We start from the raw sequence: 11,878 nt of genomic DNA on the forward strand, positions 1-11,878 counted from the left end.
ATCCGTTTCCGTTTTTGTGTCGCCTTGAAAAGGTGACATATACACTGTAGGTATTACTATGTCGACATCGGCGTCGGCGGCGGCGGCAGCGTCGTCCGCATAATGGTTTCTGTGCAATAACTTGAGTTCCCTTTGGCCAATCAACCTCAAACTTCATACAGTGCTTCCTTACCAAAAGTGCTTGCTTGGGATTGCTTTTCAGGTTCAAAGGTCAAAGGTCAAGGTCACTGTTACTATTTATAGAAAATTGGTTTCCGTGCAATAACTTGAGTTCCCTTTGGCCAATCAAACTCAAACTTCATACAGTGCTTCCTTACCAAAAGTGCTTGCTTGGGAAAAGGTCTTACTACAGCCATCACAAACCAGTATGGTTACTACTTACACACAAACTGTACAATAGAGAACTGAACAATTGTGTGATACGTCACAACATGTGACGTATCACACCTGTTTACTTGTTTACGTTGTCCACGTGACTACTAGCTACCGTTTTAGTTTGTATACACAAAGTACATTTACATATCCGCTTCCATTGCACGAACCTGCAAACTTTTTTTCCGGTTTAATAATATTTTTCTCAGAAATGTCCAATATTTGTAGAGTTGATAAAATCAGAAAGCTTTTCCTATCATATGTTTATCTTGTCATATCTATACATTTAGAGTTGATAAAATCAGAAAGCTTTTCTTATCGTATGCTTATTTTGTAATATCTATATCCGTTAAGATAGAACAGATATTACTATTTTCCGGCTCTTTAATGCTACAAGTTATTATTTTCTCGTCCGTCAGTTATAACTGGCATCTTTTAGTTTGAAATGATTACTTCCGGTCTAAACACTACAATGTATCTTCATTGAACGAAAGTGTCCTGTTTTATCTAATATCCCCCTCCCCCCGGAAAAAAAATCCCAAAAAATACGGGAGCATCTTATATCTTATAGGAATAATTCAGCTTATTTTGCCATTGTATTAGTCTCGTGAATCTAGGCTCAAGGATGGTTTATACATGTATGGTTCGGGAACAAATACAGCGGTATTTTATTTTGTAATACAATCTGTGAGTGGCTATTCTAGTTCTGCTACAATACAGGGACATTGTGATTAACGTGGTCAGATCGGTGGCTTATTGTACATGGGGACATAATATATGGTGAAGTATTCCTCGGAATGTCATTTGGATCGAGCTGAAGTAAAGCTGGGATGGATCTGAAAACATTTACGGTCTAGACTTGCTCCAGTCACAAAGCTTATCTACACCACCTTATCAGTACGATTTCCCGCGGGAAATATAATTAATACGTTATATAACCGAAGAGCCGCCTCCGTAGCGTTGATGCCATACCCTAACCAAATGTAATGACATCAGACCGATAGTTTGTTGTTACGCTAATTGTGACATACCTCGGCCATACAACAATACACTGGGTACAGCGCTCAACACATGGCGGATTTAAATCGGTTAAACAAGTTAACTGGTAGAAGTGGAAGTCAATATGGTAAAAAACAAGAATAATTCTAAGGGGTCAGCTATATACAAGACCGGTTATAGAAACTGTAAAGGTCTAGGTATCACTGCTACCGTCAAATCTAACAGAAATAGCTTAATGGAGTCTGTATCGTGTCTATTTACAGACCTTCGTCAGGTAATTTTCTGAACTTTATGACATAAAATGGGCAAAATGTGCGTTAAATTGCATGTTTATGGAGAACATGTACAGCTCGCTAGGATCGAATATATTTTACAAAACAACCATGTCGCCATGCTCACAAGTGTCTGCAACACGCAACAGAGACATTTGTCCTATCAAAGAGTTATCGACTGTTGTGTCCTTGACATCAAATGGCGGCAGTGAAACGTATCTCACAAAAACGGCATCAGGTTTTTTTCCCCTAAAATAATTGTTCATTCCTTGTTCAGAGTTTTAAATGGTGTCCAATACGGACGTTTTTATTGAACGAGGATGCCTCTTTATGTGTTATATTTGTGTGATATTATTCACAACCGCCTTTTGCAATTCATGGTCAAAACAAAATCAATTTGTACGGTTTTATAGTCATATCCCCAACTGCATGTTTATAGACACTTGTGAGCATAATGACACGACTGTATTGAGCAATATTTATGATCGACACGAGCTAATTATACTCTCTTAAAAACACATTTAACGCCATATTGTGAAATTTTACAAACAGTTTGTCCGTGATTAGATATGATGTACTAAAAATAGATTCCGTTATTTAGATGAGGTTTATGGACTGTCTAACCATCACCAATATTGACGTCTATAACTAGCTGGTGATTCGCCAGACCACGACATAGTCGGAATGCTAGTGTAACACGGAACTCCCCTCCTTTTTCGGTATACATCATTATACCTTTATTGTATACATCATTATAACTTTATTGTACATTATACCTTTATTGTACATTATACCTTTATTGTACATTATACCTTTATTGTACATTATACCTTTATTGTACATTATACCTTTATTGTATACATCATTATACCTTTATTGTATACATCATTATACCTTTATTGTACATTATACCTTTATTGTATACATCATTATACCTTTATTGTACATTATACCTTTATTGTACATTATACCTTTATTGTATACATCATTATACCTTTATTGTATATATCATTATACCTTTATTGTATACATCATTATACCTTTATTGTACATTATACCTTTATTGTATACATCATTATACCTTTATTGTATACATCATTATACCTTTATTGTATACATCATTATACCTTTATTGTACATTATACCTTTATTGTATCATCATATAACCTTTATTGTATACATCATTATACCTTTATTGTATACATCATTATACCTTTATTGTATACATCATTATACCTTTATGTATACATCATTATACCTCTATTGTATACATCATATACCTTATTGTATACATCATTATACTCTATTGTAGACCATCATTGTAACCTCTATCTTACATTATACCTTTATTGTACATTATATCTTTATTGTATACATCATTATACCTTATTGTATACATCATTATACCTCTATTGTATCATCATTATACCTTTATTGTATACATCATTATACCCTTATTGTATACATCATTATACCTTTATTGTAACATCATTATACCTTTATTGTATACATCATTATAACCTCTTATTGTATACATCATTATACCTTTATTGTACATTATACCTTTATTGTACATTATACCTTTATTGTATACATCATTATACCTTTATTGTACATTATACCTTAATTGTAGACTCATTATACCTTATTGTATACATCATTATACCTTTATTGTTCCATTATACCTTTATTGTATACATCATTATACCTTTATTGTATACATCATTATAACCTTATTGTACATTATACCTTATGGTATAAATCATTATACCTCTATTGTATACATCATATATACCTTTATTGTACATTATACCTTTATTTACATTATACCTTTATTGTATACATCATTACACCTTTATTGTACATTATACCTTTATTGTATACATCATTATACCTTTATTGTACATTATACCTTTATTGTATACATCATTATACCTTTATTGTACATTATACCTTTATTGTATACATCATTACACCTTTATTGTACATTATACCTTTATGTATACATCATTATACCTTGTATTGTACATTCTACCTTTATTGTATACATCATTATACCTTTATTGTACATTATACCTTTATTGTATACATCATTATACCTTTATTGTATACATCATTATACCTTTATTGTATACATCATATACCTTTATTGTATGCATCATTATACCTTTATTGTACATTATACCTTTATTGTATACATCATTATACCTTTATTGTAATAGACTCTATTGTATACATCATTGATCCTTTATTGTATACATCATTATACCTTTATTGTATACATCATTATACCTTTATTGTATACATCATTATACCTTTATTGTATACATCATTATACCTTTATTGTATACATCATTATACCTTTATTGTATACATCATTATACCTTTATTGTATACATTATACCTTTATTGTATACATCATTATACCTTTATTGTATACATCATTATACCTTTATTGTATACATCATTATACCTTTATTGTATGCATCATTATACCTTTATTGTATACATCATTATACCTTTATTGTATACATCATTATACCTTTATTGTATACATCATTATACCTTTATTGTATACATCATTGTACCTTTATTGTATACATCATTATACCTTTATTGTATACATCATTGTACCTTTATTGTATACATCATTATACCTTTATTGTACATTATACCTTTATTGTATACATCATTATACCTCTATTGTATACATCATTATACCTTTATTGTATACATCATTATACCTTTATTGTATACATCATTATACCTTCATTGTATACATCATTATACCTCTATTGTATACATCATTATACCTTTATTGTATCCATCATTATACCTTTATTGTACATTATACCTTTATTGTACATTATACCTTTATTGTATACATCATTATACCTTTATTGTATACATCATTATACCTTTATTGTATACATCATTATACCTTTATTGTATAAATCATTATACCTTTATTGTATACATTATTATACCTTTATTGTATACATCATTATACCTTTATTGTATACATCATTATACCTTTATTGTACATTATACCTTTATTGTATACATCATTATACCTTTATTGTATACATCATTATACCTTTATTGTACATTATACCTTTATTTTATACATCATTATTCCTTTATTGTATACATCATTATACCTTTATTGTACATTATACTTTTATTGTATACATCATTATTCCTTTATTGTATACATCATTATACCTTTATTGTATACATCATTGTACCTTTATTGTACATTATACCTTTATTGTATACATCATTATACCTTTATTGTACATTATACCTCTATTGTATACATCATTATACCTTTATTGTATACATCATTATACCTTTATTGTATACATCATTATTCCTTTATTGTATACATCATTATACCTTTATTGTATACATCATTGTACCTTTATTGTACATTATACCTTTATTGTATACATCATTATACCTTTATTGTATACATCATTATACCTTTATTGTATACATCATTATACCTTTATTGTATACATCATTATACCTTTATTGTATACATCATTGTACCTTTATTGTATACATCATTATACCTTTATTGTATACATCAATTATACCTTTATTGTTAACATCATTATACCTTTATGTACATGATACCTTTATTGTACATTATACCTTTATTGTATACATCATATACCTTTAGTGTACATATACCCTTTATTGTACCTTATACCCTTTATTGTATACATCATTCTACCTTTATTGATACCTGCAGATACCTTTATTGTACATTATACCTTTATTTTATACCTCATTATACCTTTATTTGTATACATCATTATACCTTTATTGATCATTATACCTTTATGTTGTATACATCATTATACCCTTTATGTTCCATTATACCCTTTATTGTACATTATACCTTTATTGTACATTATACCTGTATTTATACATCAGTATACCTTTATGTACATATAACCTTTATTTGTATACATCATTATACCTTTATTGTATACATCATTATACCTTTATTGTATACATCATTCTAACCTTTATTGTACATTATTACCTTGTAATTGTATACCTCATTATACCTTATTGTATACATCATTATACCTTTATTGTATACATCATTATACCTTTATTGTATACATCATTATACCTTTATTGTATACATCATTACACCTTTATTGTATACATCATTATACCTTTATTGTATACATCATTGTACCTTTATTGTATACATCATTATACCTTTATTGTATACATCATTATACCTTTATTGTATACATCATTATACCTTTATTGTATACATCATTATACCTTTATTGTACATTATACCTTTATTGTATACATCATTATACCTTCATTGTATACATCATTATACCTCTATTGTATACATCATTATACCTTTATTGTATCCATCATTATACCTTTATTGTACATTATACCTTTATTGTATACATCATTATACCTTTATTGTATACATCATTATACCTTTATTGTATACATCATTATACCTTTATTGTATACATTATTATACCTTTATTGTACATTATACCTTTATTGTACATTATACCTTTATTGTATACATCATTATACCTTTATTGTATACATCATTATACCTTTATTGTACATTATACCTTTATTGTATACATCATTATACCTTTATTGTATACATCATTATACCTTTATTGTACATTATACCTTTATTGTACATTATACCTTTATTGTATACATCATTATACCTCTATTGTATACATCATTATACCTTTATTGTATACATCATTATACCTTTATTGTACATTATACCTTTATTGTATATATCATTATACCTTTATTGTATACATCATTATACCTTTATTGTATACATCATTATACCTTTATTGTATACATCATTATACCTTTATTGTATACATCATTATACCTTTATTGTACATTATACCTTTATTGTATACATCATTATACCTTTATTGTATACATCATTATTCCTTTATTGTATACATCATTATACCTTTATTGTATACATCATTATACCTTTATTGTATACATCATTATACCTTTATTGTACATTATACCTTTATTGTATACATCATTATACCTTTATTGTATACATCATTATACCTTTATTGTACATTATACCTTTATTGTATACATCATTATACCTTTATTGTATACATCATTATACCTTTATTGTATACATCATTATACCTTTATTGTACATTATACCTTTATTGTATACATCATTATACCTTTATTGTACATTATACCTCTATTGTATACATCATTATACCTTTATTGTATACATCATTATTCCTTTATTGTATACATCATTATACCTTTATTGTATACATCATTATACCTTTATTGTATACATCATTATACCTTTATTGTATACATCATTATACCTTTATTGTATACATCATTATACCTTTATTGTACATTATACCTTTATTGTATACATCATTATACCTTTATTGTACATTATACCTTTATTGTATACATCATTATACCTTTATTGTATACATCATTATTCCTTTATTGTATACATCATTATTCCTTTATTGTATACATCATTATACCTTTATTGTACATTATACCTTTATTGTATACATCATTATACCTTTATTGTATACATCATTATACCTTTATTGTATACATCATTATACCTTTATTGTATACATCATTATACCTTTATTGTATACATCATTATACCTTTATTGTATACATCATTGTACCTTTATTGTATACATCATTATACCTTTATTGTATACATCATTATACCTTTATTGTACATTATACCTTTATTGTATACATCATTATACCTTTATTGTACATTATACCTTTATTGTATACATCATTATACCTTCATTGTATACATCATTATACCTCTATTGTATACATCATTATACCTTTATTGTATTCATCATTATACCTTTATTGTACATTATACCTTTATTGTACATTATACCTTTATTGTATACATCATTATACCTTTATTGTATACATCATTATACCTTTATTGTATACATCATTATACCTTTATTGTATACATCATTATACCTTTATTGTATACATCATTATACCTTTATTGTATACATCATTATACCTTTATTGTATACATCATTATACCTCTATTGTATACATCATTATACCTCTATTGTATACATCATTATACCTTTATTGTATACATCATTATACCTTTATTGTATACATCATTATACCTTTATTGTATACATCATTGTACCTTTATTGTACATTATACCTTTATTGTATACATCATTGTACCTTTACTGTACATTATACCTTTATTGTATACATCATTGTACCTTTATTGTATACATCATTATACCTTTATTGTACATTATACCTTTATTGTATACATCATTATACCTTTATTGTATACATCATTATACCTTTATTGTATACATCATTATACCTTTATTGTATACATCATTATACCTTTATTGTATACATCATTATACCTTTATTGTATACATCATTATACCTTTATTGTATACATCATTGTACCTTTATTGTATACATCATTATACCTTTATTGTATACATCATTATACCTTTATTGTATACATCATTATACCTTTATTGTACATTATACCTTTATTGTATACATCATTATACCTTCATTGTATACATCATTATACCTCTATTGTATACATCATTATACCTTTATTGTATCCATCATTATACCTTTATTGTACATTATACCTTTATTGTACATTATACCTTTATTGTATACATCATTATACCTTTATTCTATTCATCATTATACCTTTATTGTATACATCATTATACCTTTATTGTATACATCATTATACCTTTATTGTATACATCATTGTACCTTTATTGTACATTATATCTTTATTGTACATTATACCTTTATTGTATACATCATTATACCTTTATTCTATTCATCATTATACCTTTATTGTATACATCATTATACCTTTATTGTATACATCATTATACCTTTATTGTATACATCATTATACCTTTATTGTACATTATACCTTTATTGTATACATCATTGTACCTTTATTGTACATTATACCTTTATTGTACATTATACCTTTATTGTATACATCATTATACCTTTATTCTATTCATCATTATACCTTTATTGTATACATCATTATACCTTTATTGTATACATCATTATACCTTTATTGTATACATCATTATACCTTTATTGTACATTATACCTTTATTGTATACATCATTATACCTTTATTGTATACATCATTATACCTTTATTGTACATTATACCTTTATTGTACATTATACCTTTATTGTATACATCATTATACCTCTATTGTATACATCATTATACCTTTATTGTATACATTGTTATACCTTTATTGTATGAATCATTATACCTTTATTGTACATTATACCTTTATTGTATACATCATTATACCTTTATTGTATACATCATTGTACCTTTATTGTATACATCATTATACCTTTATTGTATACATCATTATACCTTTATTGTACATTATACCTTTATTGTATACATCATTATACCTTTATTGTATACATCATTATACCTTTATTGTATACATCATTATACCTTTATTGTATACATCATTATACCTTTATTGTATACATCATTATACCTTTATTGTATACATCATTATACCTTTATTGTACATTATACCTTTATTGTATACATCATTATACCTTTATTGTACATTATACCTTTATTGTATACATCATTACACCTTTATTGTACATTATACCTTTATTGTATACATCATTACACCTTTATTGTACATTATACCTTTATTGTATACATCATTATACCTTTATTGTATACATCATTATACCTTTATTGTACATTATACCTTTATTGTATACATCATTATACCTTTATTGTACATTATACCTTTATTGTATACATCATTACACCTTTATTGTATACATCATTACACCTTTATTGTACATTATACCTTTATTGTATACATCATTATACCTTTATTGTATACATCATTATACCTTTATTGTACATTATACCTTTATTGTATACATCATTATACCTTTATTGTACATTATACCTTTATTGTATACATCATTACACCTTTATTGTACATTATACCTTTATTGTATACATCATTACACCTTTATTGTACATTATACCTTTATTGTATACATCATTACACCTTTATTGTACATTATACCTTTATTGTATACATCATTATACCTTTATTGTATACATCATTATACCTTTATTGTACATTATACCTTTATTGTATACATCATTATACCTTTATATTGTACATTATACCTTTATTGTATACATCAATATACCTTTATTGTATACATCAATATACCTTTATTGTATACATCATTATACCTTTATTGTATACATCATTACACCTTTATTGTACATTATACCTTTATTGTATACATCATTATACCTTTATTGTATACATCAATATACCTTTATTGTATACATCATTGTACCTTTATTGTACATTATACCTTTATTGTATACATCATTATACCTTTATTGTATACATCATTATACCTTTATTGTATACATCATTATACCTTTATTGTATACATCATTATACCTTTATTGTACATTATACCTTTATTGTATACATCATTGTACCTTTATTGTACATTATACCTTTATTGTATACATCATTATACCTTTATTGTATACATCATTATACCTTTATTGTATACATCATTATACCTTTATTGTATACATCATTATACCTTTATTGTACATTATACCTTTATTGTACATTATACCTTTATTGTATACATCATTATACCTCTATTGTATACATCATTATACCTCTATTGTATACATCATTATACCTTTATTGTATACATCATTATACCTTTATTGTATACATCATTATACCTTTATTGTATACATCATTATACCTTTATTGTATACATCATTATACCTTTATTGTATACATCATTATACCTTTATTGTACATTATACCTTTATTGTACATTATACCTTTATTGTATACATCATTATACCTTTATTGTATACATCATTGTACCTTTATTGTATACATCATTATACCTTTATTGTATACATCATTATACCTTTATTGTATACATCATTATACCTTTATTGTATACATCATTGTACCTTTACTGTACATTATACCTTTATTGTATACATCATTGTACCTTTATTGTATACATCATTATACCTCTATTGTATACATCATTATACCTTTATTGTATACATCATTATACCTTTATTGTACATTATACCTTTATTGTATACATCATTATACCTTCATTGTATACATCATTATACCTCTATTGTATACATCATTATACCTTTATTGTATCCATCATTATACCTTTATTGTATACATCATTATACCTTTATTGTACATTATACCTTTATTGTACATTATACCTTTATTGTATACATCATTATACCTTTATTGTATACATCATTATACCTTTATTGTATACATCATTATACCTCTATTGTATACATCATTGTACCTTTATTGTACATTATACCTTTATTGTATACATCATTATACCTTTATTGTACATTATACCTTTATTGTATACATCATTATACCTTTATTGTATACATCATTATACCTTTATTGTATACATCATTATACCTTTATTGTACATTATACCTTTATTGTATACATCATTATACCTTTATTGTATACATCATTATACCTTTATTGTATACATCATTATACCTTTATTGTATACATCATTATACCTTTATTGTATACATCATTATACCTTTATTGTACATTATACCTTTATTGTATACATCATTATAACTTCATTGTATACATCATTATACCTTTATTGTATACATCATTATACCTTTATTGTATACATCATTATACCTTTATTGTATACATCATTATACCTTTATTGTATACATCATTATACCTTTATTGTATACATCATTGTACCTTTATTGTACAGTATACCTTTATTGTATACATCATTATACCTTTATTGTACATTATACCTCTATTGTATACATCATTATACCTCTATTGTATACATCATTATACCTTTATTGTATACATCATTATACCTTTATTGTATACATCATTATACCTTTATTGTATACATCATTATACCTCTATTGTATACATCATTATACCTTTATTGTATACATCATTATACCTTTATTGTATACATCATTATACCTTTATTGTATACATCATTATACCTTTATTGTATACATCATTATACCTTTAT

This window comes from Pecten maximus, chromosome 6 (assembly GCF_902652985.1).
Source record: "Pecten maximus chromosome 6, xPecMax1.1, whole genome shotgun sequence".
NCBI lineage: Eukaryota > Metazoa > Mollusca > Bivalvia > Pectinida > Pectinidae > Pecten > Pecten maximus.